Here is a 27,396-nt window from a genome sequence, read left to right on the forward strand (position 1 = left end):
AGCTGTTATTAACATGCATCTATTAAAATAACACCCACTAACTATAAAAAGGTGTCTGACAACAACTGAATGATGGTGCCACATGAGGCCATGTGTTACAGTGATTAAAGTAAAGGGTGTTCTTTTGCATGATGCAATTTAAAACTACTTTTAAAAGCAAAGGTGTTTTCTGGTTTCTGAATGATGTTAACTTTATTTTAAAGTCCACATGAAGGCCATGTGTTAACAGTGATTAAAAAGTTAAAGGGTGTTCTTTGGTCATGATGCAATTTAAAACTACTTTTAAAATGGTGGCAACAGAAATGTGATTCCAAAAAAAATCTTGTTAATAAATAAATAATTTAAAAAATCTTTAAAGTTGCCCTCACGTATGACTTTCCATTTTTCATTGGCGGCACTGAAATAAACAGTGCCACTGAATTGGACAAAACTTGAATATTTTACTGATTAATGTTGCTGAAAAGTCAAATGTTTTTGCTATCAGGAAGAAACATTTAACTATACAACGTTTTTTGCCAGAACCAGGATTTTAGGGCAAGAAGAATGACAACATTTGTGTTAGTAAAATAGTTGTTAAGTTTACTGTATTATCTTTACCAGGATTAGGGTTTATCAAAATATGGTCATGCTAAGAATTTAGCAGCTTTATAAGTAGTTTAGATAAATAAATCAGCCAACACATTAACCATGCAATCCATGCTGTTGTTAACATCCGAGTATCGCCAGTATAGCCGCGCATCCAAATAACTGACCAAACTCACATAAGTGTAAACCCTCTATATTACAAATCTTCTGAAGTCAAAAAGGCAGATTTGTGAGGAACTGAATGATGTTCAAGTCATTATTTACTTCCACTCCAACAAAGCTCTTAAATTTTAGACCACAAAACCAGCGAGATTCAAAATGATTGATTCATGGAGTATTTTTGCAATAGGAATGAATTTGGGAAAAGCTTTGTACATAAAATCAGAGAATAGCATGTTACAGTCACAATGATTCAACATCACTAATCCCACAAAAACTAATTTCTCCTGTGTGTGTTGCAACCAAACACAACACAACAGTTCAAATAAATGGGATGCTATCGAGAATATAACGGAGAATGAAACTTGAGAGCTGCAACTGCGGGTCTGATCTGATATTTTATGTTCTCATTCCGGAGCTTGACCCTGTTAATGCTCATTGAGTGGAAAGAATCTGCATGTAGATTCTTCAGAATTTCTCTTCATGAAAGTATGGAATGATAACATAGTAAATTATTTTATAGAATAGCTCACAGGTGCAAGTTTAACAGCATTTTATATTAAAATGATGAAATCAGAACTTAGAATCAGGGCTTTCCATGGAATTTGTCAGTCTTTTCCTTGTAGGAAAACATACATGTTTCTTACACCCTTCAAGATTTTGCCTTTACTAAACACTTCTTAAAGGCTTTAAGCAATACAGAATTAGTGCCAGACTTTTGAACATGGATGTATGCTGGAGCACAAATTATACTTACATACAAAATACAGTCAAACAAAAATTAAGATTAAGACACCAGACTATTTTTTTATATTTTTTACTAGTGTGTAAAGGACACGATAGTTCATTTATGTAAGCAAGGACAGTAAAATAAAGTAAAGTGTGACATACTATACCCCCAAAATTCTTCATACAGTGGACTACCAGTAAAATTGATAAAAAATTTGAGACCAAAAATTATTCAGACACAAAGTGTTTTTTCTTTAATTGCTAATGCGACCTTTTTACACCACAAACTGAACAAAATTAAGCATTGCTTGGTAATTGGTCAACAAAGTATTGATAGTTGTGTAAATATTGTCAATTTTTGATTGATTGTAATCCATTCCATACCTTTCTATCAGAGTTATCTGACATTATCAAGATGAATTTGTTCTGACACAATTGTTCTTGTCATATTTTATTACCATTTTAATTAACTATAGCAAATAAACTGTGATAATGTGAGAACTGTAGAAGGTATCTGAATAAATTTTGGTTTGACTGTACATACAAAAATCTCAAACCCATTAAAAGTCACTGGGGTATATTTGTAGCAATAGCCAACAATACATTGTATGGGTCAAAATTATTGATTTTTCTTTTATGCCAAACATCATTAGGAAATTAAGTAAAGATCATGTTCCATGAAGATATTTTACAAATTTCCTATGTAAATATATCAAAACTTAATTTTTGATTAGTAATATTCATTATTAAGAACTTCATTTGGACAACTTTTAAGGTGATTTTCTCAATTTCTAGATATTTTTGCACCCTCAGAAGCTTATTTATTCAGCTTTCAGATGATGTACAAATTGAAAAATTTACCCTTATGACTTGTTTTGTTGTCCACCGTCACATATGCATTTAAAAACCATTATTTACCAGGAAGCTTCCATGGAAACTTAATTGACACGTGGATCCTTTAACCAGCATCTATCTCAGAATAACAGTGAATCTGTATTCCTACACCATTTCCATCTCAAATGATGCGTGAACACACTTTCCTGCTTTTGGAAATAGTCTGATTGTAACTCACAAGTTTAAGTGCTTGAGCTTGAGCAGAGCATATTTCTGAAAATTTGTTTTACACAAGCCTTTTACACAAGAAAATAATTGTTTAAAAGTTACAGAGTTCAAAAGGTACTGCACAACCCAGCTCTTATTTGAAATGCCACACAACAACTGAACTCTATTTTATGACAAAACAGATAAACACACTTACTGACAAACAGATGTGACACACCTGAGCTGTTGGTGGCCCCTCCAGCAGAGTGTTGCAAACCTCAGGTGCTGATGAAGCTTGACTCACATATCACACATACACCGTTAGGAAGTAGCGTAAAAGAAACCCAAGCAGGACTTCACTATTCAGTCTGGCGTATATGCACACCCTCAAGATCAGCCTGCAAGTGAGACACGTTTTGTTGATAGAAATGCTTGTTTGTAGAAGCAGACAAGGTTCCACCTCCCCACTCAACAAGCCAACCTGCCCAAGGACTGGCTCTTAAAGAGACAGGCTTCCCTCAGTACCACCATCTCACACAGCTCAAAGAACAATCAGTCAGGGTTGAGTGAGTACAAGATACAGTATAGACATGACATGTTTTTTTTTTCTTTTCTCAAACCCTCAGCCACTCTTTGGTGTTTCACTAAGGCATGACAAGTCTTGTTGTTTCAGACCGTCCGTGTAAACATTCTTTTTCACAGACGGACACATCTGATTGAGAGCGCATTGTATGCATTATGTCGTCTTGTTATCAGAAACGCCGTCTGGCAGAAAAACCCTTGCGAGCGCTGTAGCGGTAATGGAAGGCTTTTTGCTGTTGCTGTAGCGACAGACAAGGCTCCTGATGTTGGGGGCTGATGTGCCCACACGTTCCTCTGCAGGCGATAGTGTGGAGAGGATCAGTTTTCAGCAGATTATCTCAACAATATCGGGCCTGTGGAGCATTTGAAAACAGGCATCTACATGTCCACACACACTGTGATGGGAGACCGCACGAATATATGCACACACTCGCTCGCTGCCGCACAAATATATTACTATAAACGAGGGCGTAAGTAAAGACAGACATGTAGCAACCGTCTCTCTGCTGACGTTTACTCTTTAGAAAGCTGAATCACTACTACTATCGAAAGCAGAATGTGTAGACGGGTTTATCGGGCTCCTGAGGGCTTATCCTGATCGTCTGTGAGGAACAGATGAATAGGAAAGCACTCAGAGCTCATTTGTTTTGGTTGCTCGCCTCGTGTTTATATTGAGATAATGGCATGCCCATTATTCCAGCCATTCAGCTTCTCGATTTTAAGCACACATTTGTATGTCTGTCCTGCTGTGGCCTGATTATGATGTTTGTGCTGAAAGTGGCAGTACGGTAATTAGGGTGTTCAAATCTGCGGCTCTGTCGCGGGTGCTTTCTGCTCTAGCTTTACATCATTATCCGCAGCAGTTCCTACAATTACGGCAATTGTGAAAATTGACTTTCATTTGAATATCACATGCGGAATCTGTTTTAACGTGCTCATCTTACGCTCAAAAAAATAAAGGTTTCAAAAGGTTTTTTTTTTTTGTGATTCCACAGAAGAACCTTTTAGTAAAAAGTTCTCACAGTAAACAGTGAAGAACATTTTAATAATCTACAGAACTTTTGACCACTATAAAGGAACTTTTGTGCAAAAGAAAGGTTCTACATTCTAGGTTCTACATTCTAGAACTAGGTCTTTTATTGGCATTTATGGTTTCCATGGAAACTTTCTGTTGCACAAAAGGTTCTTTATAGTGGAAATACGTTCTTTTGATTATTCACACTACTCCAAAAATGGCTTGCTCGGGTGAATTAAACATATTGCCTTCATCTAAAGAGGTGATGGTTTAAAAAATTATATTTCAATGCTTTTAAGTTCCCCCAAAATACTTAAAAATAGAAGTTTTGCACTTACGTCAGATACCTGGATGCGCGGCCATATTGGAGATACTCAGATGTAAACAACAGCATGGATTGCATGGTAAATGTACTACTGAATACGTTATTCTGCTAATTTAATGGAAAAAATGTGTGAAAGCTACTAAATCTCATAGAGAAGTAAACTGCAAAGGACGCAATATTTCGACAAACCAAGTTAATATGTGGTAAAGATATGTGCGAGCAGTATTAATTATGATATTAGCCTAATATTTCACCTACCTGACTGGAAATGATAAGAACAAACATGAATGTTGTCAAGATTCTTGCTCTGGAAATCCTGGTTCAGTTTGGTCAACCACAAACGCTTTTGTTCCTCAGACAATTTTTTACACTCTTCTCCTTGATTTGTTATAACATTGGCAGTCTATAGTACTGCAAATGTTTTTCCTGGTCTCAATGATTAGTGCAGCCCAAAACAAGACAATAATTGACCATTTTCAGCAGCAATAATCAGCAAAATATGCGAGTTTCGTTCTGTTCAGTGGCATTGTTTACATTCAGTGCTGCCAATATGGACGATTGATGACGTGGTGTAAAAACACTCTATAAAGGTTCTTTGTTGGCATCAGTGGTTCCTTAAAGAAACTTTAAAGGAGAACTCCACTTCCAGAACAATAATTTACAAATAATTTACTCACCCCTTGTCATCCAAAACGTTCATGTTCATGAGATGGAGTTTTTCGCCATACTCTACCTTTTTTAGCCGGAGTACACAGACGATGAACTAAGACGTGATTTGTAGCGTCGTGGACGCGCATCTCAGAGCCTGTGCTACACAAGCTTTTGTGTTTAAAAAGTATACAAATTTTTATTTTCCAAAAAAAATGGCCGATCATTTCGCTAGATAAGACCCTTCTTCCTCGGCTGGGATCATTTAGAGCCCTTTGAAGCTGCATTTAAACTACATTTTGGAAGTTCAAAATCGGGGCACCAATGAAGTCCATTATATGAATAAAAATCCTGAAATGTTTTCCTCAAAAACCATAATTTCTTTATGACTGAAGACAGAAAAGACATCCATGAAACCTTTTCTTTGCACATAAGGTTCTTTAAGGTGCTTTTACATTGTGTAGTTCTAAGAACTTAGTTCTACGAACTAGTCAGGTGAATGTTTCCCAAAAGTACTGTTAGACTACGGTTGCAAGTTCCATTGAACTCTTGAGCTTCAGACCAACAGCGTCATCTTTATTTGCGGCATTTACAAACACCAACGACCAGTGAATGGAGGACACCGTGATGCAGCTGTGTTGTGGGTTTCGTGATAATGGAGATAGAATGTAAACACACAATTTATGTGATTGAAAGAGCATGAAAATCGGACTAAATCTCCTGTGACAACTTGCAGTGTTACATATCATTGAGGCTGAGAAAAGAGCAGCTGTTATCACTGTTTTCCATATTCGTGGAGTAAATATTTTTACACAGCTTTTTAAAAATGCCAAGTAGGCAGTGTTTTGTATGCATTTGGCCAATCAGTGTACACTTACGTCAGTGGTAGTTCCTACAGAACTGTTTTAGACCCTACTCTGAAGTAGGAGCTAATTTAGTTCCCCTAAACTAGTTCTAGTTCCTAGAACTAAATACGATCCTGCAGTGCGAACACGCCAAAAAGCAAAAACGGCAAAAAAACATTATTGAAGTTTTTTTTTACACTAAGAAAAAATATGGTGAATTGAAATTTATATTTATATGAAATTTATGAAGCCCCTAAAGAGATATGATGATGGTTAAAAAAAGAGAGATGGGAGGAAAAGCTGTATTTCAGTGCTTTTGCATTCACTTATAAAAGTTCGCTCACAAAAGTATTGTATGTCCCTAGGACACTTTGCATTTCCTTGCTAAACATTTGTGATGGAAAATTAATATTTCAGTGCTTTTGTGAATTAATTTTGTGAAGTCCAGCAACTAGGTTGTTTTGACCCAGCCTTCTAGGTAGTTTTATTCAACTTAACTATTGTTTAAAAATTACTATATGTGACCCTGGACCACAAAACCAGTCATACGGGTCAATTTTTAGAAATTTGAATGTATGTTTTGTTAGGATAGGACAATATTTGGCTGAGATACAACTATTTGAAAATCTGGAATCTGAGGGTGAAAAAAAAAAAAAATCAAAATACTGATAAAATCACCTTTAAAGTTGTCCAAATGAAGTTCATAGCAATGCATATTACTAATCAAAAATTAAGTTTTGATATATTTATGGTGGGAAATTTACAAAATATCTTCATGTAACATGATCTCTACTTAATATCCTAATGATTTTTGGCATAAAAGAAAAATCAATGGTTGTTCCTGTTCCTGTTCTTGTTACTGTCATTATTAGTTAATCACGAGCACCTGTCTGTCTATCATTAGCCACCCCCTTATAAGTTGTTTGAGTTTTATGCTTTGTGTCCGGTCTCATCAATGAATATGTGTGTTCTTGTCTTCCTCTTTGTGGATTTACCTGTGTGGATTACATTAAAGACTTTTCATTGCATTTCATTGTCGTGTTGCACCTTCCTCCTCGCGTTGTGACAGAAGACCGGACCAATAATAAGAAAGCGGCAGTGTTGGGAAAGTTACTTTGGAAATGTAATAGGTTACAGATTACAAGTTACTTGATTTAAAATGTAATAAGTAGTATAACTTTTCAATTGCTTTATTAAAGTAATGTAACATTACTTTTAATTACTTTTTGATTACTTTTTGATTAAGTCCATTTTGATTATGATAAGTAAGGGATAATATACATCTTTATTTTGCGATAACTGGCTGGATGTACATTATCCCACTTATTACACCGCTGCTTGATAGATTATTTAGATATTTCGTGTCAAAATAATTAGACATGAAACACTGATCTGAGTTGAAATATTTGAAGCTTCCATGAAGAAATCAGTTTCTAGCAAACGGCAAGTTCAAACTAGACATTTTAGGGATACAGTGCAGTCATACCACTTTTCTTACACAACGTTTCACCACATAAATAATTAAGTAGTAGTACTAGTTTGTTAGTTATCTTATAATCCATTACAGTGTACAAAAAAAAAAATGGCAGCAGCTGCGTTTGTATGAAACAAAATAGCGAGTCCACGATACCATGATGACAGAATTAGGAAATTGTCTACATAATATTGAATTAAGTTTTAATATTTCATTAGCTAACCAAATGCAAAGCTTCTGCCAAGTAAAACTATCAAGCATATAGCACTGATTTAAGTTGCCCCGAATGAGTCTGAGTTATTAGTTTTTACCAGTTGTTATCGGGGAATAACATACCTTGGAATGTCATGACTGACCAATCAGAATCAAGCATTCCACGGAGCCGTGTAATCATTTAATTTAAAGCACAGCCACCACAAATTCAGACTTTTTTTTTTTTTTTACTTATTTGTTGGGGATTTTTATGCCTTTTATTGTGGATAGGATTGTAGAGAGATGACAGGAAAGAGCTGGGAGGAGAGAGGGGAGCGGGATCGGCAAAGGGACTCAAGATGGGAATCGAACTCAGGTCACCGTGAGCGCAGTTGTGTTATATGTCGGCACACTAACCACGAGGCTATTGGCACCAACGCCCCAAATTCAGACTTAACAGCTCTTATTTACTTTGAGATCACTGCAGGGTTAAATACAGATTTGAAATCATAACAATAAATAGTTTAATAGCTATGATACTGGGTTTAAAATCAAATGTTTGCATAGTTATGAGAGAAAACACTAGCATCTAACAATGCCTTGGAAAAAACAATCTTAAAAAATAAAGTTTATGCATAAACCCAAATAGGAAATAAAACAGTTATGAAATAAGCATGTGTCCTATTCTGTGTCCTGAAACATTTGTGTCTCATTTTAGAGCAGCCAATGCAATTTATGAAACAATTAAATCTGTAAGTGGGGGTTGGTGTGTGAAAAAATTCAGATGTAATCCCCTTTGTAATCACTGGCATTTTTCAAAAGTAACTGTAATTTAATTACACATTTTTTCTCAGTAACTGTAACTAATTACAGTTACATTTATTTTGTAATTAAATTACGTAATTCCGTTACATGTAACTAGTTACTCCCCAACACTGGAAAGCAGCATATTGACTGTGGACTTGGCGGATCATGACACCAGCCCCACTCTTGACCCAGAGCCCAGCCAACCATCACCCCGATTCGTGGAGCATGAGCCCGAGCCAACCATCGATGGAGAGCCAGAGCCCAGTGCGAACGACAAACCATCGCCAAAAGGAGCGACAGTGCCAAGGATCGCCCAGGAGCCAGAGGCCAATACGTCCGACCAGGTGCGAGAGCTGGCTACATCGCACGCGGCGGTGGAAGTTACAGGGAGCGTGAGGGTGCTGAGGAAAGCCCCGCTCACTGCACTATTGCTGAGGGTGAGCGGAAACTAAATCTCGGACTGTGGTATTTTTAACAGGACTTGATCGATTTCAATGAGTACATATATGCAGACATGCCCCCTTTTACCCCACCATCATCAGAACTGTCAGTTGATCCTGAACCTTCTGTCTGCCCTGATTTGTCCGCCTGTCTGGATTTCCCACCAATCCTCCCTCTCTTGCCTTATCCACTCATCCCTGCCTCAGCCAAGCCACCTCTGTCTCCTGACAGCCCCTCTGCTCACCCTCAGCCCACCATCTGTGTGGTAGGCTCACCACGGGTCTGCCATTGGCGCTGTGGCTGGAGGATCCCTCATCTCCGCCTCCAGTCTCCGAGTCCTGGACTCTGCCTCGGGCCTTTGCCCCGGCTCCCTCTTCTCCAACATCGCCCATCAGCCAACCAGCTACACCGGGCTCCCTCGTCCCTCTGGCTCCGCCTTGGTCAGTCGTCGACCTGCCATCGCCTCAGGACTCCACTCCTCTGACTGTGCCTCGTCGCTCCGTCCCACCGGCTCCGTTGTCCCTCCTTCTGATCCACTCTGGACTCTTCTGTCTCCTCCTTGGCTCCTCCCTCCGTCGTCACCACCCTGGACTTTGTTTGTTGTCCTCCTCCCGGGAGTCCGTCCTTCGCCAGAGCCTCCTCCTACACTGACTTCCTGTTGCCATTGTACGTCCATTCCTTTATCCACCTCCACCAAGTCCCCTCCATCCATCCATGTTTTTTTTTTTTTTTTTTTTCTCTACGGTGTGAGGTCGCGCCTTCTGGGAGGGGGGAGTACTGTCACACCCCTGGACTATTTGTATTGGTTTTTCCTTCATGTGTCCATATATGGTTGTTCCTGTTCCTGTCCTTGTTATTGTCATTATTAGTTAATCACGAGCATCTGTCTGTCTGTCATTAGCCACCCTTTAGAAGTTGTTTCTATGTTCTATGCTTTGCGTCCGGTCTCGTCAATGAATACGTGTGTTCCCGTCTTCCTCTTTGTGGATTTACCTGTGTGGATTACATTAAACTTTTCATTGCATTTCATCGTCGTGTTGTGCCTTCTTTCTCACAAGTGTTGTGACACTTGTGTGGATAGTCTTTTTTTTTTATCTTTTTTTTTTTTTTTGCTTTTACCATGTTAATTTCTAAATATGGATTTACACAGTAGAACTGAATCATAGTTCAAGCTTTCAGGACTCTTCATGCCAATTATTTCCTAAAATATTTCCCCATCTGCCCCTCCTGATTTGTGCTTTCGTTGTTCTGAATTGTCCACATCATATGTCATGTTATCACCTTACTGTAAAACTTCCATTTACAAGAAACATGCTACCGCTTCCTCTTTTTTTTCTAGCTTTTCCAGAGTAATCCTAGCACTACTTAGATAGGAACTCTGATAGTCACAGTTTTTGTTTTTGTTTTGCAAAAGAACAAACACCATAAAAAACAATTGCTCAATTCTAGCATTTTCTAGTGAACTAATTCACCGTAATAAAAGTACTACATCACACAATTCAAACCATTACCAATGCATCATTACACAAAACACCAGTTTTTTTGGAACTAAAACAATGTGCCCTAGAAAAACTGTATTTAACCGTGTTTGCGCCAACAAACAACTGTACTGAATCTCATCCTCTGACTCATACGCTACGAAGGCATGAATAGAAGCTAAGTGGGTGTTTAACAGTCAGAGCTTAAAGCAGGGCAGCTTGAATGATATGTATATTTATCCTTCCGAGAAAGTGGACTCACGCACTCAGCCAATGTTAATGCTGCACCTTTGATATCTGTGCTGTTCGTATGAACATTGGATCCACTTTAATATACCAGCATGAAGTGGAGGATAAAAGCATCTTCAAAGGACCACGTTAGATGGGCTTTAAATACAACTCATCCCTTTAACACAGCATCTATCACAAGCAAAGTGGGTTCGTGTGTCCGTGGTGGTCACTGTTTCTATAGCAACTGAGAGAAGATGCCTTCTGTATGTAGACAGTAGAGTGAGATTAACTAGTGCAATAGATCGCCTGCTGGAGCTTCCTTCCCATCGTTTACAACATATGGGGTTTAGTGCTCGCATATGGCATGATTCAAATGGCAGTTTTAGTCCATGAAGCAAGAATGTGTTGCTATCGATCTATCTGTCTATCTAGAATAATCTACCTCAGGCTTGCTCGTACTACTCTGTCCATGTGCTCTTATGCTAGACAGCTCAGTGAGTGCCAGCGAAAGTAGATTATGAAGTCAGAGTTTTATTAGGAAGTGATGGTATTTATGAACTCCATTTACAACCCAGTGATGTTTCACACACCATAGAGACTAGTAATATATCCGCCTGCAAATGTGAACCTGAAATGCTATACAAGGCTACATGTGAACAAAATAAGAATTTCAAGCTAACATTAGAAAAAGAGCAATTATATATGCTATCTTCAGGGCGTTAGTGTAATAAAAAAAATCATTTGAAAACCTACCCTCCTCTTAAAGCCTGAGCCTGTTGCTCCTTCCTGTGTGAATATCAGGTTGAGTCAAGATCCACTGAGCGGCTCTCTGTGTTGATCTTACTGTGGTGTTTTCTGCCTATGAGACGTGTCCCCCTGTCCTCAGCTAGTGTATGCTGGGCGTCTGTCTTTGAAGTTATTTCGGCATGTGTCTAAGTTGCAGACAGCATTGATGAAGGGGCTGCTTGACCTTCCCTTCACCCTAAACCTCCCTCTCGGATGGAGAACAAGGAGGCGCACGCGTCCACGCACTTCACAGCCTCTCACCCTGCCCTACAGCTCTGACTCATGGGGCTGCTCACACCCCTGAGGACTTCACTTAAGGCAGGCACACGCTCGTACTCTGTCACCAAGCACGTTGTCCCGTCGTCGGATTGAAGCGGTGTTAAATGAACCCCTTGATAAGATAGCCTCCGCTCCACTTAGGCAACCTAGAGGGCTATTTTTGCTCTGAGAGTTACATGAGAATTTGAAAGATAAGGTCTTTAATCCCTATTGTAGATGTAGAGAACTTTTTTCCTCTACTGAGCACATCTTGTCATCCTTCAACTTAATGTTGAAAAATTGATTTTCCTGTGTAGGGGTGCTGTAGTTGTCATACACCATCCAGAGTCCAGTTTAATCTTCTAGAGTCCATTGGCGCTGGAAGGTATTTCCAAGGTAAAGTGTTCAAAGACTCAATTTATGAAATGAGAGCGAGCTTGGCAATTCATTTTAAACTCGAAAGGCTTCTTTGTGAGGAAAGGGCAGTCCACAGTGAGAGGTTCTCTGGTCTTGACATCCAGGATCCTTTTTTATTATGAAGACCCAAGGTCTCAGAGCCCTTCTAATCCGCTTGACATCTGACTGCACGCTGAGCCCTGGTCCTTTTGTAAGCTCTTCTTGATAAGTGGAAGCACTAAAGCTAGATTGGGTGAAACCTGACACAGTCTGTTAGAGCAGCTGGACCTACACCCAGCTGACCCACAACACCCAGGTACAGAAGTAGTCAGAAAAGAAAATAGTAGCACTACATTCTAGCCGGGTTAGGTTTTGCATTTACATATGAATTCAACTATAGTAATTACAATTACTGTGTATAAAGTAGATACTAACCCTAAACCTAATCGTAAGATAGATACGTTAATTTCATGTAGTTAACTGATTTTACTCTGTATTTTCTTAGTGAAGTACACTGTAAGTGCACATATTTTAAAACAAAATGCAACCAAAAGACTTAAAGGGGTCATCGGATGCCCATTTTCCACAAGTTGATATGATTCTTTAGGGTCTTAATGAAAAGTCTATAACATGCTTTGTTTAAAATCAGCTCTGCAAAAATCATCCTGTTCTGGTCAAGGTTGCTTTAAATGTTAATGAGCTCTGCTCGCCCCGCCCCCTCTTCTCTTTGAGAAGTGACAAGCCTGTTTACTTTAGCCGCTAAACTTGCTAACTAGCACTTTATTAGGAAAGGTGATCTCAAAGATTCATAAAAAGAACCCTTATACTCACTTCTTCTGTAAGTGAAACTGGATCACGAATGATTAGGGCGAACATAGATGGATATATGTAGATCAGGAGGCACATTCCCCTTCACAGACAAACTTAATCCACTGCATCTTCAGCGGCTCAGATGTCGGGAGTAAATGACGACCATTATGTTCATTATTACATCCAGCAACACAACACCTCAATTGCTCATTCAGAGATATTCTTGTCTAACTTACATCCCTGCTCCGGCATCAAAATATGGAGGTTGGACTGTTACAGCTGATCTGAGGTAAGACACTCATGTGTGGGAGCGGCCTCTGTTGTTGTAACGGCACACTTACAGGCATCTGAGAATGGCTCGATTTGAAAAAGGGGATATTATTTTTACAGATTAATTAAAAACCACTGCATGGATTTTTTTAATTATAAGGTAGATGTGTACATACACTGCCAACGCACATTAATGTTCAAACAACATGTAAAAGTGAAGTTTGCATCCAATGACCCCTTTAAAGTGTTACTTCACCAAAAAATGTAAATTCTGTCATGAATTACTCACCATGATGTTCCAAACTCGCAAGACCTCCATTCATCTTCGGAACACAAATTAAGATATTTTTGATGAAATCCGAGAGCTTTCTGACCCTGCATAAAAAGTAACGCAACTGACACGGCGTAGTAAGGACATTGGACATTGGACAATTGGGCATTAGACAGTAATTCCATGTCACATCAGTGGTTCAACCGTAATATTATGAAGCTATGAGAATACTCTTTGTGCGCAAAGAAAACAAAAAAAAAATATTCAACAGTTTCTTCCTTTTCCCTGTCAGTCTTCAACAATTCAGACTGTGCTGTAAAGCAGCTCTAAACGACAACAGTGTCAACAGTGTCAACAGTGTATTTAGCTCAGGTCAGTTCAGATCAACAACAGAGTGAAGTTCATCACTTTGAATGTCAATTCAGCTGTAAATATTTCTACAAAAGGCTACAATGTAGTTATTCAGTTGATATTGCAAGATGTGATTTAGCTTTTAAGCAGTTCTACAAGAAGATGACAGCTTCATCATCCAGCTTTATTAATTTCCACTTTTGTTCTCATCTGATGGTGTCCATCAGTGTGGTTATATCGATACATTTCTGAAAGCTATCGGTGTGCCGATAGCCTCGTGGTTAGTTCGGCGACATATGGCGCAACTTTGCTTGTGGCGACCCAAGTTTGATTCCCGTCTTGAGGTCCTTTGCTGCTCCTGCTCCCCTCTGTTCACCCAATGCTTTCCTGTCTGCCCCTCAACTGTCCTATCCATTAAAGGCATAAAAGCCCACAAAAATACACAAAAAATGCTGAAAGTTAAATATCTTAAAAGGGCACTTTTACATGGTGTTTTGGACATAACTGTGTGTTGGCAGTGTGTGAACACAACCATCTTGCAATGATAAAAATCCACCCACTCCTTATATTTTATTTATCTCCATTAAACCAAATCAGTCTCATTAGGCATGTGGTTTTCATTCACAAAGCAGTGTGATGTCACATTGTTTAGGCCCCACCCACGGCTGATGACTGACAGTCCTGCATTGCCATAGTTTCCACCTTCAGCGAGTTGTCTTTGGTTGTACGCTGTTGTCCACTTTCTCTGCGCTCAAGCAGCTGTAACATCAACAATAGCCCTATTCGAATGGGACTAGTTTTACAGGGGGTCGTTAGAAGAATTTGTGTTTTACAGACGTACTTTGCGAATTTAATCCCGTCTGAATGTGCCACGTCTGTGTTTTTCTTATAAATTGTAAAAAAAGATGACGCACTTTCACTCTTTTCTTTTGAAGAAAAGTGAAGCCGCCAATGTCCCAATAGGGCATGGACATACGGACATGAACCAGAGTCTGCGCAGTAGAGAGTAAAGTGGAGTTGTGATAAAATATGGTAAATACAACTCCAATCTCCTTCTGAAGATCCCGAAAAAGTCAGTTTGCTCCTCAGTTCGCTCAGAGAAGCTGTCAGTCTCAGCTGTCAATCATTACATCACACTTACGTTTTTTATAGCATCACATACAGTATCTCACAAAAGTAAGTACACACCTCACATTTCAGCAATCATTTTAGTATATCTTCTCAAGGGACAATACTATAGAAATGAAACTTGGATATATTTTAGAGTATAGAAGTGTATATTTACTGTCCCCTGAAAATAACTCAACATACAGCCATTATTGTCAAAATAGCTGGCAACAAAAGTGAGTACACCCTAAGTGATAACAGCAGTATGTCATTTAACCATGCAAAGCCATTCATCTTGTTCATCATGTTCATGTTTTTGTCTGCTTGACAGTACCATACAAAGCTGACATTCAATAGTCAGGTCAGTGTGGTGCGAGCTCTGTATAATCGTGCTGTTTGGCTTCCCATATGTATGGCTGAACACCAGAGATGTATACACTATGCCCTCTTCTGAAAACGTATAAAGTGACACACACCAAAACAGATCTTTTTTAGTCGCCCCAAAAATGACATGTTCCAGATGTTATAATTAATGATCTTTAAAACCCCAACTAGGCAAGCCAGAAGGCAACAATGACAAGGAACCCAAATTCCAACAGATGACAGAAATAAAGTGAAAAACGTTGGAAAAACCACTCTTATTTGGGGGACCAGTTCTCCTCTGGCCTAAGTGAATGAACATGGTTTGATATTAATCAAGGTACATTCCACCAGCATTAGGTGGAAAGGGAAGAGTTGTAGACCTTGTTCAGGTCTTGTTCAGGCTGGTTCAGGTGTGTTTGATTAGGGTTGGAGCTAAACTTTGCAGGACACTGGCCCTGCAGGAGCAGGATCGAAGACCTCTGACATAAACTGTCCTGGATCTTGGAAGTTCAGATCCTGTCCAGTTCTACTCCTGGAGGGCTATATCCAGCAGACTTTAGCTCTAACCCTATTCAAACACACCTGAGCCAGTCTAATCAAGGTCATCAGGATGACTAGAAACTTCCAGGCAGGTGTTGAAAAAGTAGGAGGGTAGCCCTAAAAGAGCAGAATTACATAACCCTGTGCTAAAGCAAGAAAAGGTTTAAAGTTTTCCTTTGCACTTTAAAGATATTTGTTTTGTAAGAAGATCCTGCACAGATCATTAGCACCCTTTCTTCACTGTGCAACACGTTTGCGGTGAGAATTATCATTCCATTGTTGAGATGCTCCGCTCCTGTCACTCATTTCTGAATGGGGATTGGTGCACTTATTGTGCCACGGTCAGACTACTTCTTCCCATGTCTGCATCGTGATTGGACCATGGCCCAAGGGACGTGGCCCCATTGTTGCAAGCTAATCTTGGAGCTCATTGTTATAGTACATTAACCGGTGGCTGAGAGGTAAGATTGTGTGGTCTGGAAAGAGGGGTGGCCTGGGCTAATTTTGACCAGGATGGGTGGTGACTCTGAAATAGCTGGCGGTTGAGGGGTTGAGAGGTTGCACATTTAGACGTGTAGTGCAGCTGTGGGATGCCTTCTTCTCTAACTGCTAGTAATCTGTACACAATGCACGGTTGAGAGTGATCCATCAGGAGGCTAAGACCTTGATGGCTTTAGTATTGAATGACTCTCAGAAATGGTACTGAGGTGCTTCTCCAACCACCTGGCACTAAATGCATGCCTGTTTATGCTGGGATGAGAATGGAGATGCAAGGCCTGCACAAAGAACAACACGCATTCCACACCAGCGGCAGCCTTGACCCCTGAGCAGCTGAAGCTAGAGAAGAAAACAAAGGCCAGTGGGCATTTGAAACCTTGAAGTCCATGGATGACAAGAATACACACACCCTTTTTTGTGTTCTGTTATGTATGAGCCCAGCCCTTTCATGCTGCTTGTGCTGAATTCAAATGGCCTCCAAACATGCAACACATTGTAGTTTAGCGTGATGCTCTCCTAAAAGTTAACCATTGGTAAATAAAGAGCAAGATAAACATAGAACCTGTTCACACCTGGTATTAAGATGTGTATTTAGTGATTGGATCACAAGTGGTCAGCCTAAAAGCATTAGAGTTTCCACCAGCAGTTAACATGCATTTTAAATACGCCTCATGTGATTACTTGAGACGTATTTAAAGTTTATCCCAGCATAAACAGACATGCATTTAGTGCCAGGTGGCTGGAGAAGCACCTCGGTACCATTTCTGAGAGTCATTGAAACACTCCCCTCTTATTTCATCACATTGTACATCACTTTTGTGGGAGCACCAAGTGTGGTGTGCAAATACTACTGAATGAACTCATGCTCTGCTTACAAGCAAGTAGGAAAGGGAGTGAATGAGAAGAATAGAGGGAGGCAGCTGCAATTTCATTCATAATCCATGTGTTATTGTGTGCAACAAAGTTTGATGTGCTTGTTTTGGTGGGCATTGCTGCCTCTATGTCGTAATTACTGTAATTCTGAGATAACAACACGTGATGTTCTACTTGGAGCTGAATTGAATTTGCAAAAACCCACCCTCCTTAGTTACTGTTGCTATGTCCGGCAAACAATGCCGCTCTCATACTACACATCATGCTCTAACGCAGTGAAAAATACATTGTGGCACAAAGAGAAAACTGACAACATGCTGGCAGACGAGACAGAGCAGGTTACTTCTGGTATGAAACAAGGTCTTGGCTTTAAAATGTTGTCATTTTTTAAGAAATTTATATAAACAATAAATACTGTTTTGTAGCTCAGATCAGTGTATTGTACGGTGGCCAAGAGAGCTCAACGCACTGCAACTTAAGAAAACACATGCAAATAGAAAAAACGACAACAAATTAAGAAAACATCTTCATCAGTTTGACAACACAGGCGCTGCAAATCCTAGCAACGCAAACACAAATGCGGAATACAAATTCTTACAACACAACCAAACACAGAAACGCGCTGCAAACACGCTGCAATAGCACGGACCACAACGGAAATGTTTCAAGGGGACCTCAAAAAGTGACGAACCCAGCTGGGACCTGATTATTTGTTCAGTGGCTTTTGGTCAGAGTAGAGGTATTGTCGGTGAACTAAAAGGTGCGTTTTTTGTTTATTTTAACATCCTGATCATATGATTCAATGGTCTTTTGGATATTATTAGACTAATCTGACGAATTACACACTTAACTGTGAAATGTTATTAACTTAATTGCAAATACATATATAAATAAATAAATATATGCAAATAAATATAACGTTTAAAGTTCATGAAAAAATTCTGCAATGCTTCATTAATGGTTAAAATCAGGTCAAAAGTCAGGTCCCATCTGGGTTCGTCACTTTTTGAGGTCCCCCTGAAATATTTCCTTTGTGGTCCGTGCTATTTGCAGCGCGTTTGTGTGTTTGCAGCGCGTTTGTGTGTTTGCAGCACGTTTCCGTATTTGTGTTTGCGTTGTGAGGATTTGCGGCGCCTGTGTTGTCAAACTGATGAAGATGTTTTCTTAATTTGTTGTCGTTTTTTTCTGTTTGCATGTGTTTTCTTAAGTTGCAGCGCGTTGAGCTCTCTCTGCCACCGTAGTATTGTCTTATTAGATCAATGACACCTGAACTGATTGGCTTCTCTTCTTTATTCAAAGCACGAAAAATATAACATATTTTATTTTAAACTATGGAAAGACTTCAACACACAATCCAACGAAGTTAATCTACTCTCATTTGTTTGTCAGACAGAATGGTGGATTCGGTGTTATGATTGGTTCAGATTGCTTGTCAATCAAGCTGTTCGCAAATGATCAATTGTATGTTTCTGTGGCAACATTATCAATGCCAAACCCCTCACATGCTCCAGAAATCTTAATTACAACTTGTCAGTTGGGAATATTTTGAGAGCTATGACTTGGACCATGTGAAGCTACACCACCTGACTGCCGCCAGATTCATTAGGCGCTACTTTGGCGCTACCTCTGAGTCTGAGAACATGGGCAGCTCCAAGCAGAATGTCATGTGTTGTCATTTTGGAATTATGGTAATTACATGGCGCGAAGGCAGCATTTCTCACAATGCATCTCAGAATGTTCACATGCTTTAGGTGAGTGGGTGACATGTAGATGACGCATTCAGGACAAATGAGTGTTTACACTTTTTGACCACCTCCACATGTGGTTTTAGTGTCCCAATCACAAAATGTTTAGGTCCTATTTCCACCTTATATTAGAAGTCATCGGATGCAAATTTCACATTTTACATATTGTTTGAACTGAAATGTCTTGGCAGTGTGTGTACACAACTACTCTATAATAAAAATCCACAGAGTGTTTTTTTTTTAATCTCTTTCTCAGATCAAGCCATTCTCAGATTCTTGGCTGTGTGTCGTCACACAGGCCCAGGCCGCTCCCATGATAGTTGATTGACACTGCCGTTTTACCTTGAACCCGCCCTGAGTGAGCTGTAAACAGTCCGCCATTGTTTCAACGCTGGAGCAGGAGTAGACAAGAATGTCTCCAAAGCAACTGAGGTGATTTGTTGTTGGATGTAGGGTACAATGGGGCTAACGGCACACCTTAAGAAGAAATGTGCTTTCCACTGCGCCCAAAGTGTATGATTGCAGAAAAATAAAAAAGGCACACAATATTGATACAAATACTTAAGATGAAATAGTGTTTTTTTTAAAGTTAATACTTGTTTAAAACAAGCACTTTTGCGCTTTTTACCCCAAATACCATACTTTTACATATTCTTTTGTTATTTAAAAACTGCTGCTTGAATTATCTTAAACAAAACTAAAAAATCATTAAGCAGACCTTTGTCTCAAGATATATTCAAGAATTTTAGCGATTCTCATTTCAACATTTTTAAAAACATCAAATATTAGATCAAGTAAGCACAGGATCAACTTTGCGCTGCAGCCCGTGATAACAGCAAGCATCAGCTAAATTTGTACATCTATCTTGAAGAGCACATGTTTTGGAAAGTGCTACGCCACATTTTTCTGCCATCTAGTTGTTTAGAGGAAAATAATATCAAAGCCGTATTTTATCCCGGGGCACCTTTAGCTCCGTTGTACCCTAATAATGTACATAGCGATCGCCATTTACTCCCGACATCTGAGCCACTGAAGATGCAGAGGATTACGCTTGTTTGTGAAGGGAATGCGCCCCTCGATCTACCTAAATGCGTCTATGTTTGCGCAAATCATTCATGATCCAGCATCACCTACAGAAGAAGCGGCTAAAGTAAACAATCTCTCAGAGAAGCAGAGAGAAGAGAGGGGGGCGCGAGCAGAGCTCATCTGCATTTAAAGGAACGATCCCTCAGAATGGGATGATTTTTGCAGAGCTGATTTTGGCAAGGTAAGAAAGGTGTTGTTTTACACAACCACTGAGAATTTTTAACCAAAGTATATTACAGACTTTTCATTAAGACCCTAAAGAATTATATCAACTTGTGGAAAATGGGCATCCAATGACCCATTTAAGGTGTGTTTTTGGTGACCTGATAACAAATTTTCAGACGAGACACAGTACTGTTTCCACCTGCAGTTATAATGCGTTTTAAGTGTAGCCACTTGTATTCGAATTTCTTTTAGACCCTCCCCATTTTAGCCCAATGTATACATCAGTTTTGACACAAATGCTTAGGGAATGCATAGTGCCAAACATACAAACTTTTAAAGTACACTCCGGTTGATACTGTGTGATACTGAACACAGGTGCTCGACACGTGCACTAGAAACATCTTTGTCTAGTTTATCACCCGAATGTTATGAACATTATATGTGTCTCTGTGCTTGTTTAAGCTCAAGTTGTGTGGAACCCCCTTACATGACAGCATAAAGTATTCTGGTAGCTTCAGAGCATTATGGTTGAACCACTGATGTCACATGGACTATTTTAATGATGTCTGTACGACCTTTCTGGGTCTTGAATGTGTCAGTTGCGTTGCTGTCTATGCAGGGTCAAAAATATCTTAATTTGTGTTATGAAGATGAATGAAGGTCTTACATGTTTGGAACAACATGAGAGTGAGTAATTAATGACAAAATTTTTATTTTTGGGCCCCAGCCACTGTTGCCACCTTCTGGACTAACTGATCAGTGCAAAAAAATTTCAAGGAGCATATGCAAGCTGTGAATACAAATTTTACACTGTTAGACAAAAGGCATACCTCGGGTCTTAAGCGACCCTGGATGTCATCTGCTACCCTCTCCCTCCTTTATTTTTTTGAGTTTGACATCAGCTTTCTTAGCACTTTTCAATCTACTCATTATAAACAATAAAACAAGATTTAGTGTTGTTGTGCTGTTATTTGATGGTGAATGTGGTGAATAAGCTTTCAGCGATCAAACTATTGATTTTGAAGTCAGTGAAAACGATAGTTTCGCGAATATGGTTGAGATGGCGAATAGGAGCCAGATGCTGAATGTACTGTGGAAGTGCACTCTGACAATGACAGCAATAGTAAAATCATCAGCTCAAATTGAACCCTTCAAAGTTTCAAAATGTAATAAAATTGGCTTTATTTTATTCTTCTGTAATTGCTCTTAAAATATCAAGAGAGTTTGTTTTGCCATTGCAGAAGTTAGAGATCCATCCGTGCTGGATATATATGTCCGGGTCGCTAAAGACCCGAATATGTAATAATGATTGGCGAAACAGTCATGCATTTAAGGGTTAATTTCCTGGTTTGAGTGATAATGTGCACTTGGATACAGTTGAGTGACAAGCAAAGCAGCCTACTCTGTAACCTGAGTGCTCTTTCCTTGGAAACATTAGTGTTTTTGATTTATGATTAGTATGTACTTGACCTTTCCACCCCAGCCAGCTCTTAGAATCTCAGAGGACAAACAGTTGCATGATGCAGTGCATGAACTTCGACAGTTGAACTAACAAATATGTGAGAGTATGATAATGTTGACATTAGGCAGTGCTACCATTCTAGCACCACTGTGTCTCAGACTGTACTAATCTTAGACCGTTCATAACAGATTAATAAATAATTTCACCATATCAACCTGAGGTTCAGTAGAGCATTAAATAAATCTGTATAGAGAAAAAGACACAGCTTTATAGATTTTCAGAGGTTTCAATTTTGAATGAGTACTTTTAAAACTCATTTTCCCAAGATAGTGTTGTGTGACTGACTAAAGCATGCACATTACTTTTAATATAATCATCAAGAGTGCTCTTTAGAAGATCAATGGCATCCTTTCAGAAACAATTCAATGAGGAGACACTGACCAATCCTCCCTGGCCATGTGAACATTTAAGTGTATTGACCGATGTCCTCTTCCCCTCCTAGGCTAAACGATACTGAAGAGTGAATAAGAAAGGCTGTCAAGGCTGTCTTGAGTCACTATCAAATATGAATAAACCCTGTGTGTCTGCAAGGCACGTAGCATTTTGACTAAGTACCGCATGTACAATAAGCCTACATCTATTTGACATCTGATCTTTACCACCACAGTGCTAAAAGATGATCAACTACATTATTCATTCTTGAACATGAGGATCTTATGGAGTTTCTATATACTGCACCAGAAAGATCTTATACAATTCTGCAAACTATTAAAAAACCTATACATATAATTTTAATATCCATTTTGCATATGACACCTCATCTCAGACTTGGGAGCTGCTATTCTGCTATTCTCATCAACTTTTACTGAATATTGTGACACCACTTGAAATCCAAGAAAACGTGGGTTTATGAAGAAAATGCAAATATATCACCATGGACCACATAAGGGTCAAAAGGTTCAATTTTTAGAAATTAAGATTTAAGAAAGCTGAATAAATAAGCTATCCATTGATGTATGGTTTGTTAGGATAGGACAATATTTGGCCAAGATACAACTATTTGAAAATCTGGAATCTCAAAAAAAAAAAAAAAAAAAAAAAAAAAAAAAAATCTAAATATTAAGAAAATCAACTTTAAAGTTGTCCAAATGAAGTTCTTAGCAATGCATATTACTTATCAAAACTTACATTTTAATATATTTACAGTAGAAAATGTACAAAATATCGTCATGGAACATGATCTTTACTTAATATCCTAATGATTTTTGGCATGACAGAAAAATGAAAAATCAATCATTTTGACTCATACAATGTATTGTTGGTTATTCCTACAAAAATACCTGTGCTAGTTACGACTGGTTTTGTGGTCCAGGGTCACATATGCTATATTAACCAAAAAATAAAATAAAATAAATTAATAAATAAATTAAAAAGGTTGAAAAGAAGGGTTGTCTTATGTCACATGGATACATCTATCCATTCGCATTTCTGTTTATCTCAGTGGTGGTCACTTGGCTGACACATACAGTCTCAAAAGAAAAAACAAAGAAGAAAGATGCTTTAAGCCCCCATAATAGTGTAATTGCAGTAAACAAGTCAGGGCTTACTAACTAGAACATGCTAACCAGCCAAAGTCTGAACCTTTGTATCAACTATACCAGATAAACCTGCTATTAAACAGCACATCAAAGCAAAATGAACTCTAATTGGTTGTTTTTTGATGTCACATGGTTTAATTTCTCAATCTGGACCTGTTTTCACTGATTAATGTGAAGCTTGTTAAGGGAACCGTAATGCTCTGCACATGTTCATATTGTTTACCTAGACCTCATGTTTTCTAGCTTATTAAAATAATTTTTTGTCAGTGAGTCATACAGTTAGTAAAGTTTAGTCGCATTTGATCATGATGAAAATATCTGATGAAACCATTCTTGAAAGTGCACGATGAAGAAACCCTTCACTTTCTTCTCATCATATGCCAAACAGTTTTGCTTTCCCTCCAGCACACGTGTCTGCTCTTGCTTTAAAGCGTTCAATTATGTTTAAATGCCACAAGCTCAAAAAAGCGAAAACATTTACCTGCGCTCAAGTGTAAAATGAGGAAAACCTTAAACCGACAGTCCCAAATAATCCCCTTTTTCTTCTTTTTCCTCCAGATCACCATCACACTCTTCTAAGACGGCAACACAAACTCTCCGAGGCTGTTTATTGCCTACTGCAATATATCAGCTTATTCACTCAGCCCTCGAGTGCAACTGTATGCTCAGAGCCACCTGTCTGTTGGGTGATCCTCTTCCAAACGTCACACTGATATTAAATGATAATGCAGATGTGACATAAAGACCAGCTAAACATTATTAGATCTCAGAGTGCATGATAAAAACGCTTAGAGCTTAACAATAATAGTCGTAGGTACAGTAACACACTGAACGCACTCGCGATTTACACACTTTATCATCACATAAGGGAAAGTGTAAGGAGATATATAGGCCATCCGATCTCTGATTTCACACACTATTAAGTGACAGCCACTGTGGATGAAGGTGGAGCTCTAGATCTGAGATGCATGAAATCAAGGAGTGATAAAACCAGGCTAGAGTTAATAATTCAGAAGGCCAGCTCCTGCGTCAGCAGCACCACATGCATGCCCAAATTGTTGAATAAAGTCATTATTTTTGTTTTATTTGCACACAAAAAGTATTCTCATAGCTTCACAAAATTAACGCTGAACCACTGATTTTTATCAATGTCCTTACTACCTTTCTGGGCCTTGAACGTGTCAGCTGCGATGCTGTCTATGCAGAGTCAGAAAGCTCTCAGATTTAATCAAAAATATCTTTATTTGTGTTCCGAAGATAATTGAAATTCTTACGGCTTTGGAACAACATGAGGGCGAGTAATTACTGACCAAATTTTCATTTTTGGGTGAACTAAATTTCACCAGTGAATTAGGATTTACCTAACAAATGACAGCTTAATTTGCCTACACTGTAAAAAACAAAAAACAAACAAACAACAATAAAAAAAAAAAAATTTGTTGAGTCAACTTAAAATAATTTGTTACCTTGCTGCCTTAAAATTTTAAGTTCAGTCAAATAAGTTTAGTCAACTTGAAATGTTAAGTTGTACTTAGGATGACCACCTGTCCCGATTTGCATTGTACCGCACAGCATTTTCACCCCTTGTCCCGCACGTTGCATATTGACAAAATGTACCGCATTTTCACCAGTCTACTGGTGTTTAATGATCATACAAGGAAAATTTCCATGCGTTCTTTTGCCTTTTTTAAAAGCTTTTTATTTATTCTTTTTGCGGCATAGTTTCAATCATATCTATGTCCTGCAACAGCCCTATTTGTCAGGTAATCACCCTAGTTGTACTAAGTCACAACTTAGATATTTGAGTTGACTAAACTAAGTTTGGTTTGTTAAACTTAAAAGCTGGGCTTGTTACCCAGCTGCATTAAAAATTTACATTGAATCAACTCAAATATATAAGTTGTCACTTAGCACATCTTAACATTTTAAGTTGACTGAACTTTTTTGAGTTGGCTGAACTTAACATTTTAAAGGCACCCAGGTAACAAATTATTTTAAATTTCTGAGCCAAATAAATTAGTTTACTGAAGGCAATTAGTTTGAATGCCATGACTTTAATGTATTGTTACATTAAATCAAACAATTTTTGGTAACACTTTACAATAAGGTTCATTAGTTTATGAACTAAGAATGAACAGTACTTCTACAGAATGTATTAATCTTAATGTTAATTTCAGCATTTACTAATGCATTATTAAAATCACAAGTTGTTTGTTAACATTAGTTAATGCACTGTGAACTAACGTGAACAAACAATGAATGACTATGTTTATTAACTAACATTAACTAAGATTAATAAATAGTGTAATAAATGTATTGTTCATTGTTCTCTCATGTTAACAAATGACACCTTATTGTAAAATGTTACCCGACTTTTTCTTATCCATCTATAATTTTTATCAAGTTATTTGTCATTCCCTTTACTTTCAGTTTTCTTCTGGGTTTGTCTGAGCCATTTTTTGACTCCCCACGGGTAGTTTCCCACAGTTATTTTCTATGTTTGGCAGTGAATGAAGACAGCTTAAATTGATTTAGTGTTAGAGTGTTAAATGAAACTGTTGATATAAGTACACATAATGTATGCACACACCATCTGTCTGCTTTAAATCATTTATAGTCTGATTCTGAGAAGGAGTCTTCAGCAAGTAGAGGAGTAGATACTGAGCACCACCATCATTTACAAGCCCTGACTATTACCTCATACCTCTGTCTCATACCATTTTTCACAGAGATGCAGTTGTCAGCCAGTTCACACGTCCAGGCCTCTGATGTACCCTGGTATAAATACCCCCTCACCCTCAAGCTATTTTGGAAAAGTGCAAGATTTGGAGGAAAGTCTCACATGTGTGTTTCCCTCAGTGCAGTCTGCGTCACCATTAGACGCTTATAATAACTGGACACCTGATCCCCTGACCGCTGAAGGTGGGGGTGAAGACGCCTCGTAAGACATTGTGAATCAATCATACAGACAGAAAAGGTGACAAGCAAGGGCAGAAAGGAAGGATATTGTCATATGAAGACAAATGCTGCTAAGAATGTGTGGGACACAAAAGGACTCAAAACTATCTATAAAACATTACATTATATCACTATACATTACATGTATAGATTTTCCTGCCAAGATTACAAAAAGTAATGTGAAAACAGTTTGTTTAAACTATAGTAAACAATACTTACTACCGTAATGCTGTTCTTATTGCTGCAATATAGTAAATATTAATGTAATAAGAATTGTGCAGAAAATTTTCAGAACTTCCATGAAAATAATATCCATATGCATTATAAATTAAAGCAATAAGCCTCCAAAAAACATTGTTTACGGTGATTTTAGAAAAGCTGAAGGCTTCAATAGTCTTTTCGATTTTATTAAATGGTTACTACATATACCTGGCAAGATACACCAACGATTTCTTGATTAAACAAAAAACAAACAAAAAAACAAAACAAAACAAAAACAACAACAACAACAACAAAAAAAGATTCTTTCTCCAAGCAATTTAGTTTTTTAGGAATGTTTAGCAGAACACACAGATGCAGCAACACACAGACATAGTGGCACAATAATACTGATGTAATGAGTCAAGTCAACTTTATTTATATAGCATTTTATACAATACAGATTGTTTCAAAGCGCCTGTACAGTGATAAATGTGACACTGGACCACAAAAACAGTAGCATGAGTATATTTGTAGCAGTAGCCAACAATACACTGTATGAGTCAAAATTACTTATTTTTCTTTTATGCCAAAAATCATTAAAATATTAAGTAAAGATCATGTTCCATAAGGAAATTTGGTAAATGTTCTACTGTAAATATATCAAAACTTATTTTTGATAATATGCATTGCTAAGAACTTTATTTGGACAACTTTAAAGGCGATTTTCTCAGATTGCAGATTTTCAAATAGTTGTATCTTGGCCTGCCCGAACAAACTATACATCAATGGAAAGCTTATTTATTCAGCTTTCAAAATATGTATAAGTCTCAATGTAAAAAAATTACCCTTATTTTGTGGTCCAGGGTCACAAATAAGAATATAATCATTCTTTAATGATGCAAACAAAATTCAATTCTGCTGTAAAGCAGCTCTAAAAAGACAATTGTAAGGAGTCATTTTAATAAAGGATATTTTAATAAAACATGAGAGGACTTCAAATGATTTTGAAACTTGGATACTTCAAAAAGTTCAGAAAGACACTGTAAAAGTAATCCATATGCAATGAGTCTTCTGAAGAGACATGTTCGCTTTATATGAAGAACATT

The 27,396-nt window shown here is 38.2% G+C and overlaps 1 protein-coding gene across 4 annotated transcripts in view; it reads right to left on the minus strand.

The window, feature by feature from the left end:
- Window positions 1-23,716, minus strand: part of dlk2 (delta-like 2 homolog (Drosophila)) — a 45,966-nt gene extending 22,250 nt beyond the window's left edge. Inside the window, exon 1 of one of the 4 annotated variants that reach the window (XM_051126848.1) lies at window positions 23,613-23,716. The gene's annotated coding sequence lies outside the window, so the exon portion shown is untranslated. Of the gene's footprint in view, window positions 1-2,731; window positions 2,969-11,305; window positions 11,387-23,612 lie in introns of those variants that run through there. The other 3 variants (XM_051126849.1, XM_051126846.1, XM_051126847.1) reach the window with 3 other exon arrangements.
- Window positions 23,717-27,396: the final 3,680 nt, after the last annotated feature.

Source organism: Labeo rohita, chromosome 13 (assembly GCF_022985175.1).
Source record: "Labeo rohita strain BAU-BD-2019 chromosome 13, IGBB_LRoh.1.0, whole genome shotgun sequence".
NCBI lineage: Eukaryota > Metazoa > Chordata > Actinopteri > Cypriniformes > Cyprinidae > Labeo > Labeo rohita.